This window comes from Neovison vison, chromosome 11 (assembly GCF_020171115.1).
Source record: "Neovison vison isolate M4711 chromosome 11, ASM_NN_V1, whole genome shotgun sequence".
Classification (NCBI taxonomy): domain Eukaryota; kingdom Metazoa; phylum Chordata; class Mammalia; order Carnivora; family Mustelidae; genus Neogale; species Neogale vison.
The window spans coordinates 215357694-215380421 of NC_058101.1; the positions used below are offsets into that span (position 1 = coordinate 215357694).

A 22728-nucleotide genomic window follows, 5' to 3' on the forward strand; every position below is an offset into this window, starting at 1 on the left:
TATCTGTGACGTTGTCAGGTAGAGGAAATGAGAAAGAGAGAGAGTGTATGCATAATTAGTTGTAGGTAATGTTACCATACATGTAGTTTGTAATGCCACCATCACAGTAAAGATACAGAGTAAATCTGTCACAAGAATCCCTACAGTCCCATCCTCTGCTCCCAGCCTCTTCGGCAACCACTCATCTGGTCTCTCTTCAGTGATGTTGTCATTTCAAGAAGGTTTTGTAGGTGGAATCATATATATGTTACCCATTAAGAGTAGATTTTTTTCACTTAATCATAATTTATTTAAGGTGAATTCAAATTGTGTATTTTACTAGTTATCCCTTTTTACTCTTCAGTTGGTATTCCATGCTGTGGACATACTTCAGCTATAATATCCACCCATTGTAGGGTATATGAGTTGTTTTCAGTTTTGGGCTATGATCAGATAAAGCTGCTAGAAACACTTATGTAAAGGTTTTGGTGTGAAAATGGGTTTTTCTTCCTTTGGAATAAATGCCCAAGAGTATACTTACTGAGCTATGTATTGACTGTGTTTTGGCTTTTTTTTTTTTTTTTTTGACCATGTAGATGAGAATGAAATACCTGCTGTTAGACATTGCTAAACAATACACCTTAAATGGAAAACTGTCATCTTAAGTTCCTTTTAATTCTATTACAGTTGGTGTTTAAAAATACAATCTTTTGCCTTTGGTAACTGTGAGGATATGTGGAAAACTAAATTAGCTTCTACTAAAAATTTTGGAGGGTTGGGTTTTCACTTATAACAGCATTTTTTAAATATTATAATACACAATTCACCTGTCAAACGATTTAATGAGTTTATACATGTGTCCATTAAACAGATATTTATGGAGAGAGGGAGAGAGAATCCTGAAGCAGACTCCCCACTCAAGATGAAGTCCAACTCCAGGCTGGATGCCAGGACCCTGAGATCAGGACCTGAGCTGAAACCAAGAGCTGACCGCGCATACCATTTGGTTTAAATGGTAAAGATGTTTTTTTAATTCCCAAGATACCCATTGAAGGGCAAAAGTCAAAATGGCTTCAGATGGCCTTAGAGTTCCAGGCTCCCTCTGCTACTTCTTGGTTCCCTAAGGCTGGTTCCTCACAGTTGGCAGAAGACCTTCACTGGTAATTTGGGCGTCAGCTCCTGGTTTAGAACACTAAACTTTGGTTCCTTGTAGTGTACACCAGGGAGAGTTTAGGCTACCATAGCATTTTCCAGGTTGTGTAGATCAGAGTTCAGGCTACTGCACCATTTTCTAGGTTGTAGCTATTATGTTTATTGGTACCTGGTTTTCCCACTGCGACCTGCCTAAGGGATGTGGAAGCACTGGTACCTATTACAGAGCTGGGGGAAAGGCTTAGGAAGTCATTCAGGAGAGTTTTAGGAAACAATCTTGGAGCTCTTTTCCCATAGACATAGAACTTGTGGTGGAGCAGAGTTGTCTGACTGGCTCTTGCCAGTGAGTATGCTGAGGGAATAAATGGTGGCAGGTCTTCTAGGTGAGGTATGAGGTGAGGTGCTGTGCTCTGTAGGGTCCTGGGAAGGGATTTAGGCACCTGAGCAAATAAAGAGAAGAAACGGCCGCCTGCGAGGGGTGGAACGGTGAGGGGCTGTGTATGTGAGCACCATGACAGATGGAGGAGTCGGCTGAGGTTTGTAATGGTGCATGAATGTGCCTCTGATGACCTTTGGGGGTAGCTGATTGTCCTCGTTGAACTGCTTCCTGAGAACTGGGCCAGAACCTATTGACCTCGCCTCAACTGCCTCGTTTCTTCCCTTCTAGGTCTGCAGTAAGCCTAAGCTACTGGCATGATTCTTCCATCCAGCATTGTATAAGACTGTCTAAGGAGAAGAAGGCCTCCAGAATTAACAGAGGCAAGTGACTCCCTCCCTCCCAATGTCCCCTCATCAGCCCAGAGGCCTGAGGTTTTAGGGGTTCATTCTTCAAAAGAGAGAGTTCCAGTATTCACGCTCTCCAGTGGCATATGAAAGTGCTCATTTCCCAACATCCTCACCAGCACAGGGACCTTTTCATTGTGGTTCATCTGTTATGTGAAAAATGTGATCTTACAGTATATTTATGTTATTGTATTCCTCTTATTTGGGGGCTGAAATTAAGGATCATTTTTATATGCTTAAGAACCATTTCTAGTATCTTTTAAGTGAACTGTTCAGGTAAGGAATCACCTTTTTGGCCATATTAAAGTGATAATAACACTATTAGGCTCTGCAAGTCCTTTCTATCAAGGAAGGCAATGAAAAGATTTGAGATGGGAGGGTGACTCATTCTCGATCAGATTGAGAAATTAGCCAAATGACCCCACGTCCTTGGGCATGCAGGGAATCCTGGCCAAAAAGATAGAGCCTCTGAGTAGATTTTGTAAGAAATGCAAAGAAAGTTTAAAGTGACAAAAAGGACAAGGACCTTCCTTTGAGCTAAGGGTGAACCCAGGCTTTAGGAAGATGGGACCAGGCCTGCCTAAGATGCCTGAAGCCTCCGTCTGGGGCTCCTGAGGCAGCTTTCGTAACAAGAGGGGGGCCCCACCTTGGAGCCCTGGGGACCTGGGTGCCCTGAGGCAGCGAGTCAGCAGCCTGTCTGCCTTCTTTCTCTGCATGGGCTGGCATGTCCAGAGTGCTTCCCAAGTAGGGTGTGGTGAGCATCTTTTCAGTTTTTGTTTCAACATCCAGTCTGTTGTGGATGATACTGTATAACATACAACAAAAATGATTTCCTAGAAATAAAATGCAAGATAACCTGTAAACTACAAGCTCAAATGATTTATTAGAGGAATCAATAGACACAGAACTCCTATATCACATTGCAGTACATTTCTAAATGCTGCTCACGTTTTGTTCGTAAGATAGTTACAATTTAAGCAACAGGGCTGTAGAACACAGATTTTATCTTCCTTTCCGCCTTTTATTCACCATCTCCTTTACTCAAGCTCCTCACCCTGGAGCTGAATAAGTCCATTTTGGGGGCAATGTTTGCTCGTGCCTTCCTCTCCTGCAGTCGGTCTGTGAGGTCGGTTTATAAGCATAGAGACTTTTACCCACACAGGTTGGAGATGAAGGGAACATGGTAAGAAATATGGCTTTATTTTATTTTATTTCATTTTGCTTGGACATTTATCTGCCCCATATTCTGACCGCAAAATATTATATCGTCTTGATCTCGCATGTTGACGTTTAGCTGAGTCCTCAGTAGTTTGCACCTGGGCACAAAAAGCATATTTCGAAGAGGAACATTAAGATCTGATGTTTTGATGTAAAATACTTGTCTTTCCTGTGTACAATCGTAGGACATTTTATGGTAATCTTTAAAGATTTCATTTATTTATTTATTGGAGAGGGAGAGCATGAGTGGGAGAGCCAGAGGGAGAGGGAAAAAACAGGCTGTCAGCCGAGCAGGGAGCAGATCCTAACCTGAGCCAAAGGCAGATGCTTTACCGACTGAGCCACCCAGGTGCCCCAAGGGACAAATTTATTTCTAAGATCTTTATTTCCACCATTAAATCATTAAATAGATTGTAGTTAATTTGGTTCCAGCAGGTTTAAGTTAAAAAAAAAAAAAGACAATGTAAAAGTCTTGATTTCTCCCATGAGTCCACAGGAAAATCAATGACCCCAAAGAAGAGCAGTCAAATCCTCATTTCCTCCTCTCCTAGGGCGGGCTCTGCAGGGATGCTTTCTGATCTCACTGAGCGATAACTTGTCTCTGTGTCTCTGTCTCAGGATATTTTGCTCGAGTCGATGGCGTCAGTCAGCTGATAAGGGCATTTCTGCAGAAGACAGGATGTCATTGTCAAATTCTAAATCTTGGGACTGGGATGGAGACCACCTTCTGGAGATTAAAGGTAAATGAACATTCGCCCTCTTCTTTCCCAAATTGTTTCATTTGTGAAGGTGCCCGCCTGGTTCAAAATGTTAAAAATATATTAGGAGGAGATGCAGTGACCGCCTGTCTCCCACGCCTGTCCCCAGCTACATGAGCCTGCTGCTGCCATCAGCCACGATCTTGATGTCACCGGGGCCCCGGTGAAGGATGGGTGCCTGGCTTCTCATCCTCTGCTGTTACCAACAGGGCTCCTGATAAAAACCATTGTCGACATGTCCTCTGTATGAGCGGAAGACCCTGACAGTGGGACTGTGAGCGCTAGACCCCCGTGTCTGCTGTATTCACAATCACGAAGATTTTATTGTCAGCATGACAGTGTCTTCAGTACAGTTTAGAGATGTGCAAGGCTGGTGATAGTGATATGTACAAAGGCCTTTCATAGCTGCTCCCTGATTTCATCCCTCACCTGCTTGGTTAACGATCAAGAACAGTTTTAACTTCTCTCACAGGAAATGAGACGGGTCTGGTTATTGGCAGAACCAGGACCGAATAGACTGTAGGTCCCGCAAGTCCTGGTTGTTTCCGTGTTTCTCTGTACAGAGCCTTGTGCTTGCTCAGGGGGGTCTTTGTGGTCCATCAGTCTGTGGTGCCTGTACCTCAGTGGCCATCGTGTGGCAGAAGGAGCTGGAACAGAATGCAGGGGCAGACCGTGTGCAGTAGGAACAGATGCCACTGGAGAAATGCCTCCTCTCAGCCCCACGTTCTTTCAAATTGGTCCCGAGGTTTGTTTTCTCCTTCGTGTCATATAGTTGGTTTGGTCAGGAATACATCTGACATTTTCATTTCTGGTCCAGGTACACTGAGTCTGAGGTACCCCTTCCAAGGATAAGGTTATCTGCCAATATTAAGGAGGGCAAATAGCACAGGGTACAAAAGATTTAGTGGAGGTGTTTTGGATCGGTCCAAAAGGTTTTTTTAAAAAACTCAAGTCTCCTTGAAACAAAAGAATGCCTGTTCCAACCATCTTCATGTTCATTCCCTGCTAGAAGGTAAAACCACCTCACTTGACAATGGCAAGGTCTCCAGTATCTTGTAGGTCTTCCTTAGCATAGGAAAGTTCTTTTGAAATCCTTCCCTGTCCTTACCTCCCCCACCTTTCAAGGGTGTATCAGCTCCCCCCACAACACTTATGCCACGCTTTCTGTGCACGGATCCTGTCCCCATGCTTTAATAAAAGCAACGTTTTGCACCAAAGAGGTCTCAAGAACTCTTTCTCGACATCGGCTCTGGACATCACCCCACCAAACGTCACCTACATTCCAAAACTCTATGACTGCTCCCCTGTCTACCTGCCACTTGGCATTATTTCTATCATTTCCTACAAATGATGGCAAAGGAGGCACTGCTAGGCTGTAGGGGACAGGCATCAACTCTGGAAACAGAAGCAGTGCACTGTAAGATCATAGAGTGGCGTAGCAACCAAATTAAACACAAAACAAAGCCACTGAGTGAAAAGTTATGGGGGAGGGACCCCCAAACTCTCAATAGCAAGTTTAGAAAATGAGAGGGGAAGGAAAAGCACTTTGGTTCACACATACTAGAAGGACTGTCACATGTGCTTTGGCCAAACCACACTCCCCATTTGACCCAGGTGTTGGGGGAAACAACAAAAAAGCAGAAGCTGTGGACGACTCACACTTTGGTATCTCATCCAGAATAAACAGTCAGTAGGTCTAGTACAGCCAACAGCCCTAAGGACTTTGAAAGCTGTGCCCCAGATAACTGGGCATATGAACATCACCACCAGGAGCTCTCAAAACCACCAGTGAGTGGTTCCTATTCCAACAGCCAGAAGGTCTACAAACCCTGGCGTTTGCTGACATTTCATAATGGATAATGTTTCCTGTCAGGCATTAAAGCAGAAACCAAAGAAACTTGGAGAGGATCTGCATCCAAACCCAGAGGTAGAAAGGAATTTTTAAAAGCTCCTTAAAAAAATAAAAAGAAAAATAAAACTAAAAGTCGGCCCAAAGAGTTTCCACAGTTTTTTTCTCGCAGAGGCCTGGGTTTCCCAGAGTCCTGAGTTTGGAGGCAGCAGCACCTCTACAGTCCCTCCATGGATACCAAGAACTCTGGAGGCAGATCCTATTGGCCCAGACCTCCCCTTAATTCTTTCCTGCAATTAGGCCCTTGGAGGCTGAGGATCTGCAGAGGTAGGGCACCCCCAAAAGGCAGAAAACACCTCCCCCAGAGCACAGCGTCCATGGGGCCTCAGGCACATCAGTGCCCAGAGTTTTCACCCAGGGAAAACCCTGTTGTGGGGGGCAGGGGAAGGCTCAGGTGCAGTCCCCCCAGGGCGATGCTGGGCGTGGCCAGGACAGAGGGCGGTGGACACCCCCTGCAGGGGGCGTCTTGGAAAGGCCAATCCACCGAGTAGCTCTTCCCAGACTCTGGCACTAGCCCAAGCTGTCCTCCAGTCTGTGGCTTGGCGCAGACCCAGAACAGGACCTCTTGTGCCTGGTGCATGGTGGTGGCAGGGGACGGGAGCACGCCACCAGGAGAGCCGCCAGCCCTCCCGTTCCGCTCCTGACCTCACCTGGCACAATCCCAGCCTGAATGGGCACATTTACAGGCCAGGGTCTGGTTGGCCAGCTGCTTCATGCAGCAGAATTGCATCTTCATTGTGGCGATGGGGTGGGCAGCAGGGCTCCCGCGGGGCAGCTGCCAGCGTGGTTTCTAACCCTATCCCCTGGACTAGCATCAGTCAGGACTGGCAAGGTGGGTGGAATCGGGCCTCTGCTGCTGCACACCTGCCACTCTGTGCGGGCGGAGGACCGCAGACCAGGCGTGTCCACCATTCTGCCCAACCGCCTGCCTGGTCTAGGCACACAGCTGTGGGAGGTGATAGAGGTGCAGCGTGGGCAGTGGGCAATGAACCGCCAGAGCAAATCACGACCAAGCTGTCCCCACAGAACTGATAGAACAAGAAGGGACAGGGCACTTGGAGCCTCTGGAGGCTGGAAATACACAAAGTCTCCATGAGGGCCATCCTCTGTGAAGTACTCTGAGGATCCTGTCTTCTAGCTGGATGAATGTGTGTGACCCTGTAATTTACACCAGAATGAAAAATGTACTATTGGGTGGAAAGACCATACCACAGGACTTTGTGTATTGTGATCCCACTTAGGGAAAAGTAGAAGGCCATGTGCATTTTCTGGGGGCAGGCACCTGGGTGCAGTCAGGCGGGATCATGCACTAGGAGAACACCCAGGACAGGCACCAAGGAGGACAAGGGGCCCAGGCCTGGGTGGGAAGTTGTGGGGATGTGCTGTGGGGACAGGAACCCGGACCAGTGGCCAGAGGGCCTTGGCTGCTTGGAGCTACCTAACCAGCAGAGGCGCACGGGAGTGAGCGGCAGGAGGTGGGGTGGCGGGGTGGAGGGGTAGGAAAGGGGCATGCAGGCATTGCCTGGAAAGGTCTGTATGCTTAGGCACAAGGGAGCTCTGGGGGGGGAGGGGCATACAGGCATTGCCTGGAAATGTCTGTATGCTTAGGCACACCTGAGCTCACAGGAGGGGGCAGGGGAGGGGCATGCAGGTGTTGCCTGGAAACCTCTGTAGGCTTTTGATTCTTAGCCTTGTGCAGCTTGGGGTTCTGGGACACTTGGCGGGGTAGTCCAACTGGGCTGGACGCTTTTGTACCGCAGACCAGGACAGTGGTATGACCATCAGATGTTCTCCTGGGCTGGTAGGCTGAGCTCTGGCCTAGGCCATTCCCTAGGGGCCATGGACAGCAGCCAGACCTCTTTGACCAGGGACATCGATATTAAGAGACATGTGCTGGGGAAAGGGACTTTCCCTGGGGATGCCAGGGATTTGGCAGATGTCATCTCAACCCAGACACAGATCAGTAGACTCCTCCGTGAGATTGAAACATTGCAGGCTGAAGTGACTCATTGGAAGAAGTTGTGCCAGTGTTCCACCCAGGGACCAAAAACCATCCACCCAGAAATACTGTGGAAACTGAAGAGCCACATCAGGAACCTAGAGCAGCGGCGGAAGCGGGAGCTGGACGAACATCAGCTGGAGGTGGCGGGGTTGCAAAACACCCACCCGCAGAAGCTAGCTGACCTCACTGACCGGCACTGCCAACAACTTAGAGACTATCAACAAATGGATCGGCTTTCCAAAGAGGAGATTGGGAAACTCACTCAAATTATCCAGCAAAAGGATTTGGAAATTCAGGATCTTTCTAGGAAAATCTCTGCGGCTTCTCACTGCCAGAATGGGCACGTGGAACAACTTCAGCGCCAATTGCAAGAGTGTACTTTGAAAGGCGAACAGGTCTTGGTGGTCCTAAATGAGAAGACAAGGGAGAATAGCAATCTGAAAAGGAACTATCATAGAATGACCGATCGACTTGCTGCCAAAGAAGCAGAACTCCAGAGGATGCAAGAGGAAAATCAAAAGCTGTCCACTAGAATAGAAAGCAGTGGCCTAGAGTTGTTGAAACGATTCGAAATTTGTTACACATTTATTAAAGAGACTGTCTTTTTTTTTCCATTATTCGAGAAAAAGACCTGGAAGTGGATGCGTTAAGTCAAAAATGCCAGACATTAATGACGATCCTGCAGACACCCAGCACTGGTCATGAGGTTGGAGGAGTTTCTATTGATCAGTTCCAGCAGCTTCTACAGGAACGGGACACATTAACACAGCGGGTGAAGATCATGGAAGAGTGGAAAGAGCAGGTGCTGACCACAGTCCAAAATATGAAGCGTGAGTCACCCCAGCTTCAGAGAGATCTGCGACAACTCCAGGCATGGGCTTGCACCAACAGCGAGGTTTTGAAACCACAGACGACCTCTCTTGACCAGATCCACACTTACCAAGGACATGAGATAAACTTACAAGAGCTAGAGAAGGAACTGGCACAACTTCAGCTCCACATCGGGGGGCTCTGCAATGCCAAGGACCTCCTTTTAGGGAACCTTTACGTGATTTTCCTCAGGCCCTCCAGCGACTCCACAGAGGCAGCCAACTCTCTGAAGGCCGTGAAATCTGACCGAGTGAGTCTTCTCAGGTGCTCCGAGAGGAGGTAGAAGAGCTCAGAAAATCAGGGCAAGGAAAAGATACAATGATTCAAACCCTCCAGGAAGATCAGCGGAGACAGATTGCTTCAGGGGCTGCTATGGGGGAAGGAGAAGGGGAGCCACAGGAACACGGTGATTCTGATTTCCACATGGAGCAGCAGAAGGAGAAACAGGCTGTTCTACAAGATTTCCCTCAGGCTCAGGAGCTCCAAATCCCGAAAAGTGAGGAACTGCTTAATTTACAGGAGAAGCTCAGGAGCCAACTGAGTGAGAATGAGCTGCTGAGGCAGGCATTCACCAGTCTGAAGGAGAGGATAGCAGATTTTGAAATGGTTGTGTGTCGGCTGAAAGAGGAAAATGCAAAGATGGTGGAAACATGTAGAGAAAAGGACATGGAAAATCAGGCCTTGCAAGAGACAAATCGGCTGCTTTCAAAGATGTGGAGGGAGGAGGAATCCCAGCCTGCCTCGATGAAAGAGAAGGCACTTGCTCTGGAGCAACTGCTGCGAGAGAAAGAACAGGGCGAGAGCGGGGAATTGAAGCGGCATGTAGACGCCGTTCAGTCAAAGCAGGAAAAGGCAATTGTGGGTCAACAGGAGAGAGATGACCTGTGTTGGCACAGAAACAGAAAGAAATGGAAACCTGTGCCCACCAGAAGGAGGGTCACCAGTTACATGAGAGAGAATTGTGCCTAACCCAGGAGCTGGAGAGCGGGCGGCACGTCACTGCAGAAGCCCAAGATTCTCGTCGCCTGGAACCTTTGGCTTCAGAAAACCAAGTGGCTCAGCTAAGAGAGGAAGTGACGGTCCTGCAGGGAAAACTCGTTTTGTCTTCCACTGCCATAAAAAAGGGCAGCCATGGAGCCACTCTGCAGGTAGAGTCGCTGCGAGAGCAATTGCACATGGTCACCCAGAGAAAGAAGAAGCGGCGCTCTGGCTTGCCACCTCCCAGGAAGAGGGAAGGTACTATGATCGAAGGCTAGCGAACCTCAAGCTGGAACTCGCTGAATGGATGGAAAGGCAGACACCCTAGAAGGAAAACTGAAGTCGTTACAGGGACGATTGCATCAAACAAATCCTGACTTGGAGGTGAAGGAGGACCAACTCCAAGAGTTCAAGAAACAGAATGAGGTCCAGCAGGAAATACTGGAGGACACACAGAAGAAACTCTTGACCTTAGTAAGGCTGAAGGAATGGTGGACAAAACCCTCTTAAGAAGATCTTCATGGGATCTTTCCAGGCAGCTGATGCAGAACAGCAAGAAGTGTTGAGGTTGATGGCAAGCACACTGGGGATCCAAGAAGACCAGTTGTGGCAGCTGCGTGGTCAAGAGCCCGCGGGTGTGCCCAGCGGGTTGACTGGGGGGCCTGGATCCAGAAGCGCCCCCAATGTACCCGGGAAGCGAAATCACCAAGCTGTGGCCAATCATTCTTTTTCAGGACTTTTCATCCAGTTTCTAGAAGCGGTATCTCATTCAGCTTTTCCATCGCCAAACTCCTCTTCTCATGACGTGAAACCCTCAGATTCAGGAGGAAGGGGAAAACTGCCTAAGAAACAAGGCCAACCATGACTAAATGCTACCCTGGGATCCACACCCAGATAAAAAGATGTCAAGCCCCGAACCACAGCTGGGTCTCTTATTAACCCACCTGGACAAGAAATGGATGGGTTGGAGCACCTTCTTCTAAATGTTATCTCTGATTCTTTACCCAGATACACGCCCTACATACTGTCACCTGCCAAGAAGGTTGGAATGGCGGCCAAAGACCTCTCAAAGAAACAGATGATTGTCAAGCCAGAGACGAGACCACTTACTGAGACCTTTTGAGCTTTAGAGGGTTCAGACAGAGAGAAAAGGTGAATGTTTTATTTACAAATAAATATTTTTACATTGCTGTAAGTCATGGACCTCTTAAGAAACACGTTTCCTTAGTCTGGAAGAGCAAACCATAGAGTACCAGCAATGGTTAAAAGGACAGCTCCAACAGAGGAGCAGAAGCCATGTTTTCCCGCCAGGAAGGAGGGGTTAAGCAGTCCATGTCAGGCCAAAGAAGAAAGGGAATTTCTCTGAAACAAAGGGAGTTTTGGCAGCTGCCTGGGAATATTCCTTAAAGTCTCCATCTCGAGTTAGACTAACCCCAGTTGGCTCCAGTTATAGCCATTAACACAGAAATGAGTAAAGGAGAAGCCCCGACCTCTATGAGGAGAAACAGACAGAGGGAAAGTCAGAGTCCCCTTTCCTACAGGGTGGCCTAGCAACCTGGGTTTACTAGAAGGCTTATTTACGTAATTATCACCCAATATGTCAGGAGGGAGTTGACTAGCTCACTCGTTCGGGCAAACACATTCTGCAAAATGCCCTTAGGTCGGGGTCCTGGTGTACAGCAATGATGGCTTAGGGATAAACAATGAAGGCACCCTAGGTTCATTCACCCTGTTTCCTGTACAGGGGTCTAACGGATAGATCTCACTGAGGCCATGCAGTGTTACAGGAGCTCAGTCCTCTCCTAAGTTTTGCAATCCAAATTATTTCCAGTGGGTTCAAAGGCATCCCACGGTAGAGTCCTTGGGACTGAAGAAGCCTACTGAGGCCATGCTCCCAGAAAAGGAAAGAAGGTCCATTACCTAATCCCCCCTGATGCCTGAGCCGCGTCCCACACAGGATATGTCAGAGCTGCCCATATGTCAAAAGCCGCCCTCAAGAAGGCGTCCCTCAAGACGTCGCTATTGATCTCCATTCTACCTTCTCGGGAAGGCATTCCTACCATAAAAGGCCCTGGAGGGGTGCCGGCATCCCTCTTCTTCCCCATTGCATCCTAGGCTACAAATGGGTGCCCGGTGAATGGAGTAGGATATTGTGCCATCCTATACTCTAAAAGTTGTGGGGCTGCCCTGCCATTTTTAACCCATGGGAAACAAAAAAAAAAAAAAATGTTTGTCAAGGGGAAATTACCCAATTTCATAGCTTTAAATAGTTTGGAGAAGACACTGACGTGAAACAGTAAAGACTGAAACCCATCATGGTCTATGTGACATTCCAACACATGGGGTCCTTACCACCCACTTCCCTAGGAAACGATCCCTGGTTGCGTTTTAATTCAATCGGGTACTGCTTTTGGCCATCTCCCAGTGGAGGTCCCATGGCAGGAAGTGGCTAGGCCAGGCATGTGGAGGAGATCACATTAGATCATTCAGGAAGAAACCTCACATGGGAGTCTTAAGAATGGCAGCGGTCCTTCATGGTGACTTAGGTGGCTGTCCCGTGCCCAAGAAAGCCAACTTTATGTAAGAACAGGAATAAAGAGACGACATCAAGTTTCTGGGTCTTATTACCATTCCGGCTAGCGTACTAACTTCCAGCCAAAAATCTGATGTTTTCTTCCCTGTGGATTAGCCACAGGGTAGAGGATTAAAGTCTGAGCAACTGACATGCAAGTGTTCCAATAAGACCATACTCCTTGTAAAGCCCTGAAGTGAGAGTAAAGGAAGGAGTGAGAACGGACTCACCAACTTTGCACCAAAGCTCAGAGTCCACATGTAAAGACTCACAGCCCCAGTTGGACACCAAATGATGAACTTCTAGAACATAGGTGAGGTTTGGTGGGGTGAGGTCTGGAGCTCAGTACCAAGAAAGGATTCTTGAGGCCTCTCTGGTGCAAAATGGTGATTTATTAAAGTATGGGGACAGGACCTGTGGGCAGGAAGAGATGCTGCCCTGGGGTTCTCAGGAGTGGTCTATTATATACTTGTAAGGTGGGGAAGGGATTAGGGATGGTGTCAGTCTCTAAGGAATTTTGGAAGCAAGGTTTCTAGGACCTTGAGGGGCCAGCTATTTTTTGGGGGAAAGTTTATTCACTACTAGTAGTAAAACCTTTTTGTGAGACCCTTTACATGTCTATCAGTAGGCCATATGCTTGGGAATCATCGTCAACACTATCAGGGAGGTTTAGAGATAAAGTTTCCAAAGGAATTGTTAAAGTGCTCACAGGGTCCTGGTGAGGGGTAGGGGGGGTCTAAATTTCTTAAAAATGATTACAACAAAGGACACCTGGGTGGCTCAGTTAGTTAAGCTTGAGCTCAGGTTGTCATCTCAGAGTCCTGGGATCAAATTCCACATCAAGCTCCTTGCTTACCAGGAACACTGCTTCTCATTTCTGCCTGGTCTGCCTCCTCTGCCTGACCCTCCCCCTGGATTGTGCATGTGCCCACAGGGGCTCTCTGGCTTGAGAGCACATCTGCTCGAGCTCTTGCTCTCTCTCTTGCTCTCTGACAAAAAATAAATAGAATCTTTAAAAATAATCATTTTGCCTGATTTTTACTTTCTCAATGTGGTTAATGAAGCTTGAAATTTCATGTGGCCTGCAATGTATATACTTACATTGGACAACACTGGGGAGTCAGAACATCAAACGGGACATTTGTCATACCAAGAGCAAAAAACAGCTTTAAATTTACATACACAACACGTTTTAGAGGATAAATATACTCTCCAATCTCAGCTAAGAGCTATTTAAATGCTAACTTGGTGTAACAAATATAAACAAAACTTTCCAATCTCAATGTAACTGTTATTTAAATTTCAACATTGCAGAATTAGATTTTTGGAACTTATTATGAATACAGTTTTTCAAACGACAAAAGTGATACCAGCTCATCTAAACTATCGACGTTATAGAGAAGCATACACACACTCACAAAAGAATCCAAAAGAATCCACCATGCTACTTCTCAGGATATTTTGGTCACTCATTACTTCCAGGTAAATGTATTAAGTGATATGAAATATTAAGGTGGGATTATATGTTTTATCACTCTGAAACTTGTTTTATTCTAATACTGTGAACACTTCCTTTTATTAGATATTCTTTCTAAAACTTCACATTTTACTTTGAAATAATTACAGTTTCACAGGGTGTTGCAAAAACAGTATGAAGTCCCATATAATTTCCACCCCATTTCCCAGACAGGGTTGCATCCTCTGGATTACAGGACATCAAAACCAGGAAACTGACATTGGGATGCATGTGTACCATTTTAGGTCACCTACTCACAAGTGTCGATTCAGGTAACAACCACCACAATCAAGATCAGATTTCATCAACACAAAAACATTCCCTCTCAGTAGCCCTTTCCAGTCACAACCACCCACCCCACCCCCAACCTCATCAGCCCTAACCCTTTGGTGACTGCTAATCTAACTTTGTGATAACAAAAACGTGATTGGCTGCCTACAGTGAGTGACCTGTACAGATTGGCTTTTTCCACTCAGCATCATGCCCTTGAAATCCACACTAGTTGCTGCATGCATCCAGAGTTTGTTCCTTCTTAACTGCTGAGAAGTATTCCATCTAGTATGGATGTGCCACTCAAGTACTGAAGGACATTTGGGTTATTTACAGTTTTTACCATATGAAAAGTAAAGCTGACAGTATTAAGACCTGCAAAATATTTGTAACTATTACACAGTTTAGTATCAATTCCCTGACCTCTATGTAGACTCTTTTGTTTGTTTGTTATTAACTTGCAGCAAGAATTACTATCAAACTCCATTTTTTGGGCCACAGACCCTTGTGGTCTTAGCAAAAGACCTGCCCCTCATGAAGCATACTACCAACATTTAATGAGTGCATTGGCCAGGCAGCTCTTTTTTGTTGTAATAATGATGTAACAAATGAATTTACACAGAAAATGTATATGCAGAGAACACTAATTCCTAGTGCAAATGCTGGGTCACAAGCTAAAAATATTTTTAAAGGAATTGCTACCAACTGGTCTTCAGAAAATCAAAGCAGCTTATCTTAGCCACCAAGGCTGTTACAATGTCCACTTCTTACAAGATGCACTAAGTTTTTTGTAGTCTTTAAAATCTGACTTGCCAAAAAATGTTGTTTTGTATTGAAGTAATAGAAGTTATATATTTCTCATGTTTCTGGACTTGATTTGTCATTCTTTAACTATCTATTCATGTTCTTTGGCCAACATTCTATTGAAAGGTTAGTTCACTAACCTATCAAACTTGGCTCTAACATACGTTACAAAGAAATAGCCTTTAAAACTACATGTATCTGAAATCCGACACACATATTAATAGCCCAAGACAATATCTGACTTTTCAATGTGGACGATAAAAATTTAGTGGATATGGTTCCCCAATTGATAAGTGCTCTTCTACTACACACAATGTCTTTATTAAGAAATTGCATCTAATTCCAGCTCTAAGTGAAAAAAATGAATGTAGGGATGCCTTGGTGGCTAAGGCACTTAAGCAACTGAATTCAGCTCCTGTCATGATCCCAGAGTCCTGGGATCGAATCCCGCATGGGGCTTCCCACTTAGCAGGGAGCCTGCTTCTGCCTCTGCCTGCTGCTCTCCCTGCTTGTGCTTCCTCATTCTCCCCCACTTCCCACGACAAATAAAATCATTTTAATTAATTAATTAATTAAAACCTGAATAGATATCACTTCTCTTAAATTCCCTGTGAAATACCAAAACATCAATTTTCTGTAACATCAAAACTATCTCCAGTTTCATTAAGAAACATGGCTGGCCTCTCTTTCGCATTTAAGGTCATCTAACCGATAGTTCCCAATAGCGCTCTTTAGACCAGCACTAGCAGCACTAACATCACCTAGTAACTTCTAAGAAATAAATGCAAATTCACAGGCCCCACCCAGACCTACTTCATAAAAAAAACCCGGAAGGTGGTGGGTAGAGCCAGAAATCAAGCAACGTGTTTCAACAAGCATTCCAGTGGATTCCGATACATAGGAAAGTTGGAGCACCACAACATTCAACAAATTTAGTAGAAAGACATTAAATCTGGATTGCCTTCCATACTTTTTCTTTTCATGAAAGACTTTGGCAAAGTTAATCACGCCACAGATACTAAGAATCCAGAGACATATTTTCATTCTCCCCCAAAGCAAAACAAAACAAAACGAAACAAAAAGAAAACTGGAAACTGGATGTTAGCTTTATTTCCTACAAAAAGGAATCCCTAAAACTATGAATTGATCACAAGAAATTTCCTTAGAGAAGAAAAACCCAAAATGAACCACAGAGAACCAAGAGGTCAGAACTGATATCTTTCAAACCGGAGACTCAATTAGTTTTGTATCATACACTGCCTGATACCCCCATTCCTACACGGAACTACAACCTATAGCACTTTCAATATTCAATAAACTAGCATATTAAACAAAACCTAGAAAACTATAATTATGGAAATATTTGTGGTCCAGGGAATAAACAAATAAATTGGTCAAATAAAAGTAATTCTGCATGGGCAGAATAAAAGTGACCTTTATGTTGTTTGGTCCCCTAATTTCTTCTAAGCATGTATTACCACCTTCAGAACCAAAAGAAAGGAGAATCAGGAATATATGGAATGATACAGGAAAATACCCTACAAATACATCAGTTATTTTTTAAATTTTACCAATGCGCTGATAATCTCTCTCCTTCATGGGATCAAAATTCAAAAGAGGCTTTGGTAGTACCAGATAAACCGAGTTCCAACCTTCATGCTTATTAAAGTTTGAAACTCAAAGTGAACTCATGGCTATTAACCCAGTTACAAGCAGGTGTTTTTATGGTAGCTACCTCCTATCCACCTGGGTAAGTGCCCCATTTCCCTTCAAGTAAGACCTTCTGAGCAGGGAGCCCGATGTGGGGCTCAATCCCAGGACCTCAGGATCCTGACCTGAGCCAAAGGCAGATGCTTAACCAACTGAGCCACCCAGGCACCCCAAGACCACAGAACGTTTTTTTGTTTGTTTGTTTGTTTTTAAGATTTTATTTATTTATCTGACAGAGAGAGATTACAAGTAGGCAGAGAGGCAGGCAGAGACAGAGGAAGAAGCAGGCTCCCCGCTGACCAGAGAGCCCGATGTGGGGCTCGATCCCAGGACCCTGGGATCATGACCTGAGCCAAAGGCAGAGGCTTAATCCGCTGAGCCACACAGGTGCCCCAGAAATGTTTGGTTTTGACTGAAGTTCATTTTAAGCTGAATTTTTATTTCTTGAAACCTGGAATATTCTGGCAGACTTATGATATTCGACAACTTTTACTTCTAGAAAAGAATGAACAGTGTATAAACCTTCTATCGTACATAGGAAATCTCATCTCTTCTCAGAAAGCAGTCATCAGGTTTATTTTCTCCCTGACTAACCACCAAGTACTCGACAGATTTGAAGATCCAATACAGGCTGATGATACTGGCATTCTACATCCCCTTTAATTACCTGTTCCCCGCAAAAGCAACTTCATCTTTAAATGTATTGCGAATGCTCTTAATATGAAGTTTTAAGTAAGATTCTTTTAACATATCCCTTCTAGCAGTTTCTTCTCTCAACGAAAGGATCATTTAAATAGTTTTTCTAAACTGAGAAAGGGAGGGAAAGGAGAGCATGATCTAATCCTGATGAAAAATTAAAATTTCCCTTGTTTACCTTATGATTTCCACTATTCCTGATTTCTAACACTGCAGTTTTCTTGCAGTGTCTTTACTGACAATTCTTCTTTGACACAACAGTCAATCACTGCATAGAACTGAAATTAAAGCTCAATACGTGGAGTGAATGGTCAAGACTTCCATTTAACAGAATTAATTCACAGTCCTCAACAGAATATACTCTGTGTACAACTTCCAACTTATAGGTATATGAGCACAAGAGAACTTACACGATGGACAGCATAACCCCTCCATCGATACCCAACTTGTTCTGTTCCCATTCTTAAACTGCCTTTAGACACCAGGTCACGTGCACACCCATCTAGTTCCTCAAAACAGATTTTGCGCATGACGGATCTGCGCTTCCTCAGCAGACTTTTAAGACTTTCTTGGCCACGTAAATAACCAAATGGACACCCAAAAAGGATTAGGAATCATCTAGTTGTTGCTCAGGTCAATGTGCTCATGCTCTGAAGATCCACACCGCTCCAGGAAGTACTTTCAAGGCACTGCCTAAAGCATCCAAGACTCAAGTTCTGGGTTTAAATTCCAGCCCCTGGTGAGAAAAACAAAATGAGAAAAACAGGTATATTACTTTTAAGGACACACTTCATAAAGACAACTTTCCCCTATCCTAGTAACATTACAGACACAGGATTCAAGCCCTAGTATGAAAGCTTATTTATTACATAAAACTTTCAAATGGATGGAACAGTTTTAGGCAGATTCCAACTAAAACTCGTCTTCATCTATTCCATACACTTTTCCTGAAGCCCTGTCACTGCCAGGCACTGTACTACACAGTTTAGAAAAATAAAGATGTGAAAAGAGAGGTCCTGCCCTCAGGGGGCACCTGTGTGGCTCAAATCAGTTAAGGGTCAGATGCTCAGGATCTCAGGGTCATCAGATGGAGCCTCATGTGGGGCTCAGAGTCTGCATGAAGACTGATTAAAACTTTCTCTCTCACTGTCCCCACCCTCCCTCCCTCTCTCAAAATCATTAGGTTGTTTTTTTTATTTTTATTTTTAAAAGGTCCTACCCTCAAAAATGGTAAAATGTAATAGGTGATCCAATAAAACTTCTGTTCAAGTGTTAAATGAATTGTACATGATTTGGAGGGTGAGGTAAGCCAATAAAAAATACAATTCGAGTGTTGCAAAGATGAGCTACACCTGACTGGAGTGATGAAAAGGCTTCCTGAGACATCTAGGAGTCCAAATGGTAGTGAGGCAGGACACAGAAGCAAGGGAAAGCATTTAAGAGAAAATCTAGAGGAAGAGAAGGTGTGAAGGTATGGAAATGAGGTCCCATGGTCCCAGCCCAAGACACAAGCAGTTGGCAGGAAACACAGACCCCTATATGTGGAGGGCACATGGGGATTGGTGGCAGTCTGCTTGCAGAAATCCTAAAGGAACACCAAAGAACTGAATCAGGAGCCCCTCGTGATGCTTGGCATTTGGACTTTATTTCAAAGGCAATGAGAGGGGCACCTGGGTGGATCAGTGGCTTAAAACCTCTGCCTTCTGCTCAGGGCATGATCCCAGGGTCCTGGGATCCAGCCCCACATCTGGTTCTCTGCTTGGCGGGGAGCCTGCTTCCTCCTCTATATCTCTCCACCTGCCTCTCTGTCTACTTGTGATCTCTGTCAAATAAATAAGTAAAATATTAAAAAAAGGGAAAAAAAGTCAATGAAAACTGCCACGTAATTTAATTTGACCAAGCAGAGAGAGTTGGATTTGCTTTCCTCAGGCCTGGACGCATAAGGCTGTTGATGGTTATTATACAGTAAATGGTAGCTACCAGCCTGTGGGGTGAAGTGGAAAGGTGTGGATGACCTCTGAAGTGAAGGAAGAGCTGAAAAAGGATGGAGGAGGGAACAAACAACTAACTAGTATCGGCCTGCCCAAAAAACAACCTCCAAGAATCATAAATCCCAGATTCAGTAAGGCCTTTCCCAATGTACCCACAGAGAGTAACTATCTCTCCCATGGACTCATTTATTCCATGGGTGCGCCTCCTACCACTGAAGACCGTTTTGTCTCACCTTTTCAACATCCGTTCGGTTCCCTGAAAGCAGGCATTTTCTATCCACTTCACCAGTGACTTGAAAGAGCAATGACTGATAGAACTCTACAACTGAGGAGGCAAAAGCTTTCTCCGTTCATGGGCTGTGGAAAAGTTCCAGACACCAGAATTGATCCTTACACTACAGCTGAAAGAAGACACCTGTGTTCAAGGATGCAGGTAATTAAAAGGCACCAAGGAGCTATCCTATTTCTAGGATGTCTAAGGGTCTACACGCAGAGTGGAGCTCTAAAATAGTGTGAGGATGAAACAGCAGCACTGGTAAACTCACAACCATGCACACAAACACGGATGACCCTCCGTAAGGCAGGCCCAGGAGTGCATCCAACTGGATGACTCCACGTACACCAAATCCAGGAACATGCGCAAAAGCTCCCCAGCAACGGAAGTCAAGAACCGTGGCAGAAGTGACCCTCAAGAAGGTTGTCACAGTCTCTGGGGTCCTGGGTGTAAAGTCACATGGTGTGTTCCCCTTGTGAAGGTTCCTCAAGCTTTTGGCTTATGATCTCTGCACTTCTATGTATATATGCTGCGGTTCAAAAAGTTTACTTAAAGGGGTGCCTGGGTGACTCTGTGGGTTAAGCATCCAACTCCTGATTCTGGCTCAGGTCATGATCTCAGGGTCCTGGGATGGAGCCCTCAGTCTGGCTCCTGGCTCAGTGCAGAGTGTACCTGACATTCTCTCTATGTCCATCTGCCCTCCCCTGCCCCCACAGAGACTCTCTCAAGGAAACAAGTATCTTTAAGAGAATAAATAAGCCTTAAAAACAAACAAACAAACACAAAACTTCCTTCCCTTAAAAAGAAGAAGGGAACATTCCCATGGGGAGGAAGACAACACAACCAAAAAGGCCCAGGTGACAGAGCCAAAGAGAGACTGAGAGCCAAAAGAATACAGCATGTTTCAGTTCAGACTGCAAAGGAGACATCCAGGGATCCACTATTCCCCGAAGTTCTAACGAATTGAGTTAGTGCTGACCACTTCCTCACCCAGCTGCCGTTTACCAAAATAGTTTTGTTTTTGGTTTTGGTTTCATTTTTTATTGTGGGGGGGCATAAAGAGAGAGAGAGAAAAAGCACACAAGCGGGCAGAGAGGCAGGCAGAGGTGGAGAGAGAGGCAGGTTCCCCACCAAGACAGGAGCCCGATGCGGGACTCCATCCCAGGCCCCCAGGATCATGACCTGAGCCAAAAGCAGTGGCTTAAACCATTGAGCCACCCAGGCGTCCCTATCAAAATTGTTTTTATTCATCTTGGAATTTCTTCAGCATTGACTGAAGCACAGGATGAATCTACATCACTCAAACCTCCCATCCCAGCAACTAACAGCATACACTGACAAGTTAGCTGGCCTGGCCTCAGAAAATGGCAGGCAACTAAGGAAAAGCAGACTAGCCTCTACACAAAGGTCTCAACTTCACATTATCCCCAACCCAATGAGCTAAACAGAAAGCCTACGGTAATAACCTACAGAAGTAACTACTCCTTGCACCAAAAGAAAGGAGATTGTGTGCTGCCCAAAAAGACTAATGTGTACCTTAACACTGCCTAGAAAGACACCCATCACCACTGCAGAAGATCATCAGAAAACAAACAAACACAAACTGACAATTCAGCTTTGCAAAAAATTACACTTTCTTTATCCAACCCCAACGTTTATCTTCAAACACAAGAAAGGAACAGACGTTTGCCAGTCAAGACAGAAAAAGCACAACAACCAGCATAACTGTACCTCCACCACCAAATCGCTCATGAGAAGAAAACGTAATTCAGGACAGGCAAATTAAAACCATTCTACACATGGTCAAAAGAAAACGTCTAAACTCCTCCAATCCACAGAAAAATCCCTGCTTCCTCTCTTTTTGAGCCCATCCATAACAATAGCCCAATGGATACAAGTGACAACCTAATCCAGCCCGTTAGAAATGAGACAAAATCTTGGACAAATGTCCTCCCACAAGTCATGCGGTGAAGAGGACCCCTTTGCACCCAACACGAAATACACACAACCAAAACCACACATCAACCACCTGCAAATACAAAAAAGCCATCCTCAACAAGTTGGAAAGAGGACCTCAAGGCTAGCCCTCCACCCTCTCCCACACCTTAAGAGACACAAGCTCTTCCACCAAAGCTAACCCAGATCTTCAAGTACCTGGTGGAAGTGCCTTCCCTCACATGGCAGAGGCTGCCTATGAAGGCTTCAGCGCAGCTTCTGAAGGTGCAGATGCTCAAAGCCCAAAAGCCTTTCTCTACAGCAGGTTCTCTGGTCATTCTGGCCTTCTGAGGCGTGAGGAGTGGGGGAAAGGGGAGGGAAGAGACAGGGATCCAGTTAAAAAGGAGAAACAGCAAAACACAGGCACTGGTGAGCCCTCGCAACTTCCCAGGCATCCAGTGTTGCAAACTTGGCTCTGAGACCAACCACCCACCCTTTCCAAGGACCCAAACAGGGACGGGGAGTGCACAGGGTGCCCCCAAGGGCACCCCACAACCTCAGGGCCCAGACCCTGCTACCTCTAACAGGCGGCAGAGATGGCAGCGGCCCAAGAGAGGCCGCGGTGGGCGCGGGGAGCGGGCGGACGTGTGGACTGCAGTGTGGAGCTGTTGGGGGGCGGGGGGGGGGGTTGAAGCAGAGGAGATGCTGGCTGGATCTGGACTGGGCGCGCAGAGGCAGCCAGAGGCCAGTGGCGGGGAGTGGGACGGCTCCCTCCATCCCTCCTCACCAGGGTAAATCTCCCTTTCCCTGGGAGGAATGGCCACGGCAGTGGCAGAGGCGGACGATCGCTGAGGAGCCGGCGCCAGGGCTGCTGCACCAGAGCAGCCAGGCCTGAGCGGGAGCGACCCGGCCCGCTGCCGCCGCAGCCTCCCCCAGCCCCAACAATCTCCATTTTAGCATCGCGCGCCTCTCTTGACCCTGGGGAGCCATGGAGACTTGTCGTCGCCAGCCTCTTCTCGCCACCAAACCTCCCTCCCCTTCCACCCTCTCAGCTCAGAGCAGGTACCTGGTCGGGCTCTCCTTATCCCGCAAGGACAAGGGTTGGCTGTACCCCCGCCCGCCCACCCCAAAGCCCAAAGTGGGGCCACTGGAAGGAGAAATGCCATCCAGGAATTCCTCCCAAATATGCCCCCCTCCCTTCTGGGCGCTAGTCCTCAGCCCTACCTCTGCCCTTCCTCAGTTGCTGGCCCTCGCAGGAGCTGCCGCTGCCGCCGCTTGCGCAGCCCCCGCCGCCATCTGCGTTGCTGCCAT

General features: G+C 46.1%; 1 protein-coding gene, 1 long non-coding RNA gene and 1 other non-coding gene across 3 annotated transcripts in view; 1 reads left to right on the forward strand and 2 right to left on the reverse strand.

The window, feature by feature from the left end:
• The window catches only part of LOC122890426, a 543550-nt gene that overhangs the window by 217350 nt on the left and 303472 nt on the right, over positions 1–22728 (forward strand). The window lies entirely within an intron of this gene.
• LOC122890804 lies at positions 14464–14613 on the reverse strand. The gene has a single exon (XR_006381226.1). It is a non-coding gene; the product is annotated as a small nucleolar RNA SNORA62/SNORA6 family (small nucleolar RNA).
• LOC122890069 lies at positions 16847–22663 on the reverse strand. The gene is made up of 3 exons (XR_006381040.1): positions 22642–22663; positions 21637–21764; positions 16847–17953 (listed from the first exon to the last, which is right to left on the reverse strand). It is a non-coding gene; the product is annotated as an uncharacterized LOC122890069 (long non-coding RNA).